Raw genomic sequence first — 12,908 nt, forward strand, 5'->3', positions numbered from 1 at the left:
CGTTGGGTTTTTTCTTAGCAAATGCACCTTTCCTTCCTTATCCACAAGTTATGTTGTCAAGCAGGTTATTCTTTTAAGCCTGATATTGGTAAATCCTTCAATAATCTTTCAAGAAAGCTTTCTACTGAACTTAGAGTAGCCAAACTGATCAAGCCAGTATTTTACTACCGACCATTTCCTTTTCCATCTTCTGCTCCATTTCTAGCGAGCAGGAATAAAAAGCATGCTGGCCACATAAACGAAAAACCCTTTCAGTAGAATTTTTGTGAACATTTTTTAAACAACCAAATCTTTGACTTATAAACATCAGCAGAATTAGAAACAGTTTCCTTTATAAGAAAGGAAAAAAACCCACCACATTTGGAAACGGGTTCTTAATAAAATAAACACCAAATCAATTTCACAAGAGGCCCTTTCTGTGTAAAGCTGCCTCTTTCGCTGTGGTGCTGGTGATAAGTATTCTTTTAACATGGAAATTACCACTGTGGAACTGCCAGTATGCGATCTCAGATCACTCTTTTGGCTTTGAAATTCAAACCTAATAGAAATCCTGCCAAGTTATTCAATGCTAGAATCCAAGAAAACTTAGCCCCATGTTAAGCTATTGCTAATCAAGAGCTATCCCTCGACACCTGAATGAGTGGATTCCACAAAGAAAAGAAAGGAGAGGTGTCTTTGCAACTTTGCTCAGTTTGCTGCCCAGCTGCAGCAATTTTGTTCTATAAGCAGTCAAAAAAGAATTAAGTGAAGAAAGCAGCTGTATGGGATTATAGGCACATTTGCAAGATGCTCCATGTGTGGGTTTTTCCCCCCCCTTTAAATGCAGTGTGAGTGCAGTGTGACTAATTATACCAGAGAGGAAAGCAGAAGCTCTCTAGTTAAAGTATTTGGGTAATCATGTTTACTGCAGGGAAAGTATGTCTGCATTAAATAAGTCAAAACACGGTGCATAAAATGTGGAATGACTTTGTAGGCACTGCAAGAGAGAAGAAGATGTAGAAATGATATAAGTCTCATTTGTCCAACTAGAAGCACTACCAAAAAAGATAAACCATCTGCTTCAACTAACTCGGCTCCACTTGAAAAATGCTAATTGTACAGGAGGAGGAGGCTTAAACTTATTTAAAAAAAAAAAAAAAAATCAAAAACTCTGTCAGCTAGCATGTTGCTAAGTGGTTTGACAAAAATGATACTACCCACAACTTGGTGATGAGGTGACAAGGACTGGTTCTGCCCCTTTCACATCTCAATTTCCATTTCTTTGATGTTTTAGGTAGGTGCCATCTGCCCCATTATACAAGACAGCAAATGCTTAGTCAGGGAACAAATTCCTTCAGTTCCTTACTGTCTTTGAAATTAATCTTAAAATTTACCTTTGCCATGATGCCTGCCAGAGACTGGCAGTGGTTCGGCAGCCAACGTGGCGAGATCACCATCTCCCCTGGTGACCTGATGTAGTTTCCTCATGCTCTGCCTCTGTCTGCTTTTCTGTGTCCATCTGCTATTTTATCTCAAACAGTTAGATTGCTAGCTGTTCAAACATGTTTTCCGCTAGCTGTTAGTAAGGCAGAAAAGAGAAAAGGGCAATATACAAATCTGGGTTTTGTTTGGAGCAAAGTTGGAAGAACTTATGTAGCAAGTCACTGAAGAAACACTTGGTTGCAGGATTAAATCTAGGTCTATCAGGTTAATCCTGCAACCAAGAGTCCTGAAAGATCCAGGAAAACAGCTTCTGGCCTTGATAGTTTTTGCTGTAGCTTTGAATAGCAGAGAAATAATAAGTTAAAAGATTGGGGCAATATTTAAAAGGGCAAATGAAATGACCTGTATAAGCATAAGCTAGCTGGCCTGAATCTAACTCTGGGAAAAATAATGAAAACATATGTGGACATAATTGAGAAGGAATTAGTTCATGGGTATACAATATTTATGATTTTATGTCAACACATTTTTATGGAAAACAATATATAAGAACAAAAGGAATTCCATTATTTGAGTGAGATTATAGTTTGGCTGATATGGAAAATTGTATAAATGCAATATAGTTTCCTAAGATATTTGGGATTTCTGATTTAACTTGCTAATATTAAAAAAAAAAAAAAACAACCAAAACCAAAACCAAAACATAGGCATATCTTATATATAATGGGAACCAACATACCAAGAGCCAGTGAAATCACTGGATGTATGGAAGTGATGTCATGAGTAAATTAGAGGATTTATTTTACCTTGGAAAACAAAACAAAATAATGGACCGATACTGCAGCAATTTCTGAGTTTCATATTATCTATAGGACTTTAAGGTAAGAGTAGGAGGTTTTAGATGAGCATGATCACTATCCTTTTAACTCTGCAGAGAATTCATTCAAGAGTTTAGCCTCTTGAATGGAATGAGACATGACCTGAATGCTCTGTAGAAATACATTGCTGGGTTGATGAAGTTCCAGAAAAACTTACTTTTGCTATTGCTTAAATTTCAGGCATTCTTTAAATTTGAAACCCTGGTTCTATTTAGCTAGAGAAGAAAAGCAGAGAAAGAACCAATAGCTGGAAGTTCATATCAGAGACATCCCAGTTTGAAATCACATACAAATCTTGAGGGGCAGAACAAATAATCATGTGAATAAAATACCAAATGAAGAACCAACCAACTGTCAATATCTTGAAATCAAAACTACAGTTTTATTAGGTTATGTTTTAAGAATTATCTTTTCTAAAGGGATATATAGTTGAAATTTTCCAGCCTGTTTAATGCAGAATGCCCAACATAATACAAAATGAAGCTTTATAAGAGCAAAAAATTTAATAAGCTCATTATTATTTTCCACTAAAAATGGGGGTTTAGACACTAGAAGATTTGTCTGTCCTGCAACCCTGATTTTAAATACCGGCTTTCGTTGCTTACCTGATAGCAAGGTATTACAGGTCATCCTTTTTTCAATAAAAAATGCTTAAATATCTCTCAGCAGTAACGGTTAGCATGTCAAAACTGTAAAAAGCAAGATTTCAGAATAAAATGAAAACATTCCATATTTGTGAAGTGAGAAAAATAATCAGGGGAGAGATTAGTTTCTTGTATTAATAGAATAGATCTTTTTTGACCATAATTAAGGTCAAGTTATCAAGGTTATTTTGACATATTTACAACCTAACAAAAAGAAAAACTATTTATTTTTTTTAAATAATTCTGTTAGTTCCTGTGCTTCTGACTCCTCACACAAACATACCACATACATTATAGCAGAGAGCTAAGTCTTACAAAAAAGAAAATCCTGCTGTAATGGTTTTTACAGGCTGAAAATCCCAACCCCGACCAGCTGTAGAGGGGACAGTAAATAACCTACGTGTGATCTTTGGGGAAAAAAAAAAAAAAAACAAACAGTGAAAATTTTCAGCCCCAGTCATTGTTTTATATCTGGCCATGTTTCCAATGATATCTTTCATTTTTAAACAAATACCCTTACCCATAATACTATATTCTTTTCTTTTTTTCTCCTATAAAAGAAAGCTTAGCTTCCAAAAACATATGAGTGTGCATGTTAAAATACAATATTACTGTGCTAGCTATATGATAAAATTCACCAGATTGCACACTGATATCTCCCGTGGCTTATTTGGACAATGGTGTCTTGCAAAATGTTAAGAAAAATATTAGCATTTATGTCCAGACCTCAGCAAATCCAGTTGGGCTCCAGCCCTGCAGAACAATCACAGAAAGAAACTTAAAGTTTCGTGTATTTATACACTGGAATATATTCTCAATGAACCCTCTTGTTAAAGCTCCCACATATCTTTTTGCTGACCTTACTTTTTGTGGTGTGATTATAAGGAAAAGAGGCCAGTCAAGGATGGGAAAGGGCAATAAATGCTTCTTTCAAATCCATACTGAAAAATGCTGTGATGGGCTTCTGGAGCTATAATGACCAAACTCCACTGCCCTGTGTTATGATCACATTGTTATAATGGTCTACCAGTATATCAGGAAAAATGCACAGCTGGAATAAAACTCTCTGATGACATCTGGCTCACGGATTTGCATGGAAAGTCAAGGCAAAGAGCAGTGCCAAGAACTTAACAATACTCACTATGTCCAAATAAGAAAGCGGGAACATACATACATACATAAAAGGATTAGCTTCCTTGCAGTCTAGTTCTCAGCTAGGAATATGGTTGTTCTTAGGCATTCAAGCAAGAACACAATGCAAAATGACTCGGCCAGCGTTGCGACGGAGGGAAGACACAGTCACTCAATATGAGTGATCAGCAGACTTCATTTATTGTACCTTACAGTCACCTTTTATGCCTTGTTATAATTAGCTCATACATATCACAAAAGTTAAGCTCATTATTGGTTAGTTGCCTAAATACCAAGCCTGCCCCTAGTTTCTCTTCTGTAGTTATCTGTTCCCACCTGCAACATTCTTTTCCCACTGCAATCTTCCTGTTATATTTTTGCTTTACTTCAGATAAGATGAGAGCGATGTGCATTTTTGTCCAGCCAGCTGGACTATGTCTATGTGACCCTTTTCAGCTAGCCAGTTATCCACAGGCCAGCATAAAGACAGAATTTTGAAGTTTCACAGAGCAAAAGTATACTCTGTTTCATATTGAAAACACACTGTGCAGAAAAATCATGTCATTCTGCAGTGCACAGAATTGAAATCTGAGGCCCAACAGGAATTGTGACGGTTTCAAGAAAGTGTAGGTGGGAAGAAGAAGGTATTACTGAACTGTATGTCTGCCTAAACAATGCAGTCGAAGTAAAGTTCCTTTGCTATCTGCTGTGCTGTTAAAATAAATTTTTCTCTCTTTTTTTTTTTCTTTTTTTTTTTTTTTTCTGTTCCCCTCAATCAGATTCTATTACAGATTCTGTTTAAAATGTTGATTGCTGCACAGGCAAAACATAACCAGGAGATTGGTTGAGTGGCTGAAAAAAACACCTGGCTGATTGACCTGAAGTTAGGACAAAAATTGACAAGATATTTAACTAGGATATTTTTGCTTAAAAACTATGGTACCTGCGTGGTGATGATCAGAAACTTTACTTCATTAAGAAATACTTTCTCATCTAGCTGGCAATGAAGAATTTATTCTTATTGTATTTTTTTTTAATAACTGTTTTCAAGCTGTATCAGAAGCAGAGCAAGATTCAGGTTTCACGTGGAAGAAACCTAAATCAGAGAAGGTACACATTTGCACTCAGCAAAGCTGCACTCTGCGGTTCTAGATTCAGATTTCTGCTCTAACAGAATCAAAGCAGAAATTTGAGCCTATACTTTGTATATACTGAGTCCTGTAATCACTTAATTTATACCCTTCTACCTTGTGTCCAATTTACTTTTTCTATGTAATCATTTGTGAAAACTACTCTACCACCTAAAAGACAGAAAGTATCCTAACTTCTAGCACACTTACCTGTGAGACTTACCATGAAGTAGGGAGTGAAGCTGGATCACTGGGGTATTCTTCAGAGTGTGCACATGAGGTAAGAGTCATGTTAGAAAAGAGAGACAGTTGCATAAATAGCTTTGCATCAGAAACAAAGCAATTCATCTTGGACAGTATGGAGACATGTTGCTAGTAGATTATTTTTGCAACACTGGAAAGATTAGGGGGACAAAAGAAGTATGACTAATTTTATCCAGATACTTTTATACTGGCTTTATACAAATTTACTTGTATAGTCATAAACCAAAGATGATCACAGTTGCAAAAACTAACTTCTCAGCACACAGTATTGAAAGGAATCACACAATGTACAGCTGTTTAATACATATTTTACCCTTCTTGCTTCCTTATTTCCTTATCCTTGTTCTTTTAACCTCCTTACTTCAATCCTTTTGTCCATCTTTTTCTGAGGGAACAACCATGATAATTCAATATTTTTGCACATAATAGCCTCAAGTAGGTAAAAATGCAAGGTAAGTTAGCATTCACCTTCCCGGAGTCTCAGGTCTCTGTTACAATCACTAGAGAGAAACAAGCATCCCCAAATTAATTTCATCCTAAGGTAGGTTAGAGACATAGATCCACTGAAGGTGTCTGTCTGTGTTCATTGATAAGAACAGGTGCCAGCAATGACTAAATTAGATTTAGATTCTAGACATTTAGACCTCAGGTGACATTAAACTAATCAACGGTGGCCACCCTTAAAGGGTTACTTTTAAATTACTTCCCTAGCCTTGCAGGTCCTTTGGGTAGTGACAGAGTCCAGTTACTCAAGGAAAATGATCCACCCCAAGATCATTGTCCGCTATCCCCCGCTTCTAACTTTGGGCACAGCCGTGGCAGACAGCACGCCTATCCCTTGTGTCAGCTCATCTCTGTGTCAGATCTGATTTTGGCACTGAAGGGGAGTGAGTCCTCCTGGAAAACAAGGGTGCGATTGTGCAGCTGCGGGTCAGAGGCGAGCCCAGGGAGGAGCAGCAGGTCAGGAATGCCTCTCGCCTGTGCTTCAGCGCACAGCATCAGGACTGCGGCTTTCACGTGTGGTTTCCTAACGCTCTTCAACAAAGCTAGCTGAAAGGAAAGCAAAGCCATCATGTGACACTTTTTTGACTTTGCTGTGAGTCAGCAGCTACTTGAAAACTATCTACTGCAGAGACCTTTTCTACGTGGAAAAAAATGCGGTACCTTAGAATGCATCGACTTACACTCTGTGGGTCTGTTCTCGTACTCTTCCCTAGGCATTTACTGCTGGAGGAGACAGGATATTGGGTTAGGTGGTCTGACCCAGCAGTGTCAGTCTGATGTACTTACCATTAACAGCGGCAAATCTGTTAGAGTTTTCATGAAAATTGCTGGCAACAGAGAAATGGTAGGGCTTGAGATTCTCTAGGTTTCTGCAGACTGGAAGGGAGTAAACGCTGACGCACACAGACCTGCCAGCCGCTTCTGGCTTTCCTCTGTCTCCCTCCCAGACACCTCATTCCAGCATTAGCCTCCAACCTCAACCAGTTTCAGTTTCCATCTCCTGCTCCAGTCAATTGCTGCTTTCGCTGCTAGTTTCCCATCCAAGCTCCAGCACTAGGATGCTAATGCTAGCACTGAGCTCCCAGGTCCAAATTACTGTCTTCGCTCATCCATTCTTCTCTCAGTTGTAGCTCCAGCACTCAGTCCAGGTCCATAACAACTTCCTTATTGCTTTTACCAGACTGCTCCCACACTTTTTAAAATTCTGCATCTTAAGGAGGCCCTCAATATGAGAAATTTCATCCCAAAAAATTCAATGTTTTCAAATATATAAACAATGTAAGCCAGGGTCAGATAATGATAAATATTGCACTCGCTTAACAGGCAATGCTACCACCCACCAATATAATTTTATGAGACAGGATTTGAAGCTGAGGTTTTCCACAAAAACAATGTGATGAATAATCAGGTCTGAGAGGAGGAAAGGGAAATCACGATTGTTTCCTTGCTGGAACGGATCCATTCACAATAATTTATGCTTTATCTTTCATTTCATAGAGTGATACCAGCCTTCCATCACTCCTATCCACCACAGCTTGAAAAATCCTGTTTCAAGTGAATCCTATTGAAACCCAAATGGCGAGGCCAGGTGTTCGACTTAAGAGCAGTAGCTTTAGAATTCCTGACTTTTCCTTTCAGAAAGCCCCACAGAAGACAGCCCAATTATTATTGTTGTTGTTATTATTATTCAAAAACTAGTTCTGAGGAATACTTTAAATAACAGAGGAAAGCAAAAATGCTAATCCTCTTACATAACACAAATCCCAGATGGCCTTGTGCAGAGGGGAGGAAGATGCCATAATAGCAGTCACCATTATCAATTGTGTTCAGTGACAGATGTTAAAACGATGCAAGTGCTTGTGCTCACTCACAGAACTTCAGTAAGCCTTTTTTTGTCATATTTCCCACAGAATAAAATCATAAATATATAAAAAGTCATGTGCAGTCAAGCACTAATCTTCACTGCAAGTACACAACTCATTCTGATTAATACTTAAGTAAAGCTGTTACAGTCTCTTCATTTGCAATTCTGCTTCTTAGCTAGAGAAAACTGCCACAGAAGCAGTGTTATCCTATACATCTTGATTCCTTATCTCTCCATCACTCTATAAAATATTAAAATAGTAGCACTGATTACTAGAGATACCTATACTAGTCCTGTCACCTACTGCTCCGCAGACTACTTTTATGTTAACATGGAAACAGCTTGTGTTCTCTGGCCCTTTCAGATTCATGGCAAGTTCATATGACATAAAGAGTGCACAGGTATCCATTTCCCAGAAGATTTTGTCCCAGGGATAACCTCATAGTTAAGGATGACAGAGCTGCAGCGGAGGGTGGAGGAGGTACCCATCTGCCAGGGAGCACTGATTACTTCCTGAGTATGATAATGAGTATGAGGATGATAATAAAACATCCTGAGAGCCTGCACAGAAGTGGTCACTTAGCAAGCCTACAGTGCAGGAGAAGAAACATTTATATGAAATATCTTCATCTTCCTATTTCACTAGTCCTTCAGAGTGTGTGAGGAACTGGGCTTGCTCAGGCCTTGTCAGCTCTCAGAGTAACATCAGCAAAAGTCACTGGGAACCAGGCACCAAACAAAACCAAGCAGAACCTGTTGCATATGATGTTACAAACAAATCTGGGGATAATCTGAGGTCAACACAAGAAGCTTCCTTGTCTACCTCTCTTGGACCCTCTCCAATTCCCATAACTCTGAAATCACTGTTTCCTGTCCTTTTCCCAGGGATTCATGAGAATGACAGAGACTTTCCCCCATTGCACTTCCTCAGACACAGGTGATGCTGTAAAAAAGTGCTCGTTGCAGGTGTCAGTCTCTCCCAGAGAGCCAGGGAGGAGCTCTTGCCCCACAAGGCAGTGGTATGTGTTAGCTCAGTAGCTGTCCAAGGAAAAGTAGGAACTGTTTCACAGCTGTCCTGCAACTGCCCTGTAATAAATATCTATTCAGTGTATTACTCCTGATCCACTCCATCTCCCCTAATGCAGAGATAAATGTGGATGACCTAAACAATGTGGTTTAGGGACAAAAAAAAGTCACAAATCCTCAAGAGAGGCTGAACCTTCTTATTCCTTGCCCTTTCCTATAGCAACCATGAATATCAGGGATACCAGCCTTCCAGTCATGCTATTGGTCTGCATCTGCATGTGTGTAGTGATTAATTTATTAAAATATGCCTCTGAGAACCTTATCTGCACCAGTGGAGAAAATACCCAGAAAGCAGTTCTCACCGGGGCATGTGATCTGGCTTGTAGAAATGAGCCATTCTTAGATTTAAATCGGAGTCGTTCCCCTTCCCATTCCTTTACATGTCCATTGCAATAATCATGAAACAAATGCTCCCAAGCACCAAGGCAGGAGCAGAATTTAGGCATAGAACAACAAAATGATCCCATTAAGGTATGCAGACTGCAACGCCTTTGCTGTTTTTCTTTTGTCTGCTACTCTTCTACATTTCTTCTAGTTCCTGCAAATAAACCCAGGCAGCACATCACTCTGTGCATCACCTGACTGGGAAGCAATTCCTTCAAAGGCTCAGCATGGTAATGGCTCCTTCTGCTAACCCTACTGGCAGCCCACTGAGGTGCTATTCAGTCAGGAGGGTAACCAAGAAGCAAGGTCATGCGCAGAAAGGAAATTGTGAGTTCCCCTGATATCTCTGGCAAGCACAGGAAAGGCTTTTTGCTTAGCTTTGTTGCACAGAAAAGGCATTTTGCTTTAGCCTTTTTTCAGCTTCCCTTGCAGAGCAATCATTTATTCAAACTACAGTTTTAAATGTCTCCTCAAAGAGTTAAGTTATTATAAACGATCGTGAAAGAAAGTGCCCGTTTACACCCAAATTATAGAGAAGTCTCTCGTCTTTATCAAGTCTCAAGTGTATTTGCACTTAAAAGCTTCCCCCACCCCACTAGAAACAATAGTGCAGATGCATTGCCCTTCAGTGTACAATGTATTTATCCTGGGAGGCAGGAAGTTGGTTTCACACCTGTTTCTTCTTTTTATTTGTTCTTGGCCTGGCTAATTTGCCGAATGTCATGATTGGTACAGCTGAGGCTGTCAGAAAGAATTACCACTTTGTAACATGACGGCCTAATTCTGGCAGTTCAGATTTTACAGTGATTTGCCTTTTGTTCTTTCTTTCAGTAGCAGAGTCTGTTTTCTGTATTGCACACAAACTGAATCTATCTGATCAGTAGTAACAGAAAATATAAGAATAAAATACGCTGCTTCATTAGATTACTGTCTCTTTTTGATATTATGCTATAAAGGTTCTAAAGACAATGTGGTTAAGTCTCTGATATGGTTAAAAAGGGTCTTGCCATGGGCTGAAATAAATAATACTAATGACCCAGACTATGCAATTTTTTTTGGTCAGAATTCATGGACTATGGCAAATTGAGAGATACTTTGTTTTCACATGAATATTAAAGAATTAGTAAAATGTGGTGCATATTTTGTATCCATATATTCATTTAGGTTTTAACATTATTACCAGCCCTCTATTTTTTTAATGTAAATTGAAGTGGGCACTTCCAGGAACTGCATTATCCTGCTGATGACCACTTAGACTCTGCAGTTGACAGCTAGGGAGTTTTCTCTCTAAGTCAGCTCAACATGAGAAAGAACAATTTATGCAATTAATTATGCTTTTTATTTTAAACATTCTTAAAGAGAGATACAACTCTCTTAACATCCCCCCTCACCCCCAGTTTCTTTTTTACCATATGTAAAGAAGTATCAGACTACTGAGAATTCTTATAGCCTACACAGTTTTCTTCCAAGGACTATCCCAACAAGGACACCCCTTCCCAGGCTGCTCTGTTTACCTCTGTACCGCAAACCTTTAGGGAACCTCATCTGTGCCCAGCATGTCCACATTTCACAGAGCATGGGCCATCTGCAGGCACAGCACCCAGCACCTCACAGCCCTTCCAGAATTCACCACCCTGGACTCATCCACACCACATGCACCACCTGTACCAATAAGGAGTCTGGTATCTCAGCATTTGTAGTAATCTTGTTGCGGTAGCAAAAAGTGGTTAGCTACCTTTTTTTCCCCTCTGCAAACAACAGATTCCTTTCCCTTTATTCATATAAACGGACAGAATTTCTGGATTGCCCTACCACCTTACACTTAAAATACCTAACGTGAGTATGCATTTACTCTCTCCTGGTCTCTTCACACACAAAAGCAAAGAAATGGGACTCAATGAGCCTGTTCCTTCTCCTGCCACTCTCTTTCCTCCACTTTCAGAGAACACAGTACATACGTCAACCAAAGAAACACACGCCAACACTCACAACTTGAGAATGCTATAGAAATGAGAGAAACTACTTTCTAATGTCCTGTTACATTTTGCTATCCCTGGACAGGCAATCTATTCACTGAGCTACAGATCTTGAAGGGGGTGAAAAACAGGACCAGTACTTGGGTGTAAAGCTTTCCTCCACAAAGGGGCAGTGACCGGGCCACTGGCACCTCAGTCTGATGGAAAGTAGGCTCATTTTTCCTACTGACACAGCCAAAAGAACTACCAAGTGTTATTAAATGCAGAAATTTCTGGTTGCTATCTAAAGAAAAAATATTTTAAAGTTGTCAAGCAAATATACTCTTCACTGTTTTACAGGTGAAACGTATCGGTCCCATAGAGAGAGACTGCTGGGCAGGCAGACCTTAGATAGCAGCCTGCCCCGGAGGTTGCCCAGCTGCACCCACCTCTTACTGAAGGACGAGCTTACAGACCAGTCCTTCCTACCTAAAGGAATTCAGGAGAGGAGCAGGTCAGTCACATTCTCTAAGGGCTAGCTAACCTGCTTAACTGGGGTCCTATCAGCACAGTCATAATTTATTTGGGTCACTGAGATGAGATTAAGTGCATGGAGAAGCCCTTTTAAGGCCACAGATGGGGACAGATTGCTCAAAGGAAGATAGGCATCTGACAAACAATCTAGTATTAATGCATATCCATAAAAGGAGAGCAAGTGAGGGAGTCTCTGAATTATGGACTGCCTTTCTATGTACATGATAGAAATGCCTGCTCCATAGTCTGAGGAGACAAAAAGGAAAAGAGAAAAAAAAAAAAAAGACTAGGAAACACAGTTTATTCCAGGTTAAGCAAAAAAAAAAAAAAAAAAAAGAAACTCAAACCAAAACAATCCCACAACAAATATCCTTTTCTCTAACCTTTCCCAGAAAAGTAACCCAAAGAAAAGAGAACACTATAAATTTTCAGCCCCATCTACTGGAATAATTTCCAAAAACTCTTTTCCACCTCTGCTTCAGTGCCAAATCAGCTGCAACTGGCTGCCTGTTGGTGACATTGAGGGTACTGTAATGACACTTCTGCTCTACCTTCAGCAGGTCTAATCTACCTTCACTTGGGCATATAATACAATCCCTGGTGAGCTGACTTTCTAGATGCCCACCACTTCAGAAACGCCTGCCACCAAAGCAGGGGAGCTGCAATCCAATTGCAGAGCCATGCAAATCTGGCAAAGTATTACACAGCGTCATTAACCGTGAAAGATCAGTTGTATCACTGGTGCACTGGTGTGCCTCTCTCTACTCCTAGCTGAATCCTAGAACAAGACTGGGTATTCCTCATGCAATTGCCTGTCACTCCTCCCAGCCTTGTCTATCACCATTTGATGATGTTATCCCAGGACTTCCAGATGACAGGCAGCCTTGATGATGCAAAAATGGTCATCTGCTACCTGCTCTGCTGCTGGGGCATAGCAATAAGGTGCCCCTATGTTGCCAGAACTGGAGATGTTGGCAGTTGAAGTGCTTACTTTCAGAAGTAAGATTTTGGAAAACTGAGGTGATACAGCCTTGTTAGATGATGCTAAAAGAGTGGAGAACCTGGTAGAGTTTCAGTACAAGTATAAACTGAACCTGAAATCACATAAATAC

The 12,908-nt window shown here is 39.6% G+C and overlaps 1 long non-coding RNA gene across 1 annotated transcript in view; it reads left to right on the top strand.

The window, feature by feature from the left end:
* The window catches only part of LOC308064462, a 58,148-nt gene extending 47,112 nt beyond the window's left edge, over positions 1-11,036 (top strand). The window contains exons 2-3 of the long non-coding RNA XR_013928391.1: positions 1-4,214; positions 4,550-11,036. The exon at positions 1-4,214 is cut by the window's left edge and continues 24,801 nt beyond it. This is a non-coding gene — a long non-coding RNA (uncharacterized lncRNA). The remainder of the gene's footprint in view (positions 4,215-4,549) is intronic.
* Positions 11,037-12,908: the final 1,872 nt, after the last annotated feature.

The sequence above is a fragment of the Falco punctatus genome, assembly GCF_963210335.1.
Source record: "Falco punctatus genome assembly, chromosome: 5".
NCBI lineage: Eukaryota > Metazoa > Chordata > Aves > Falconiformes > Falconidae > Falco > Falco punctatus.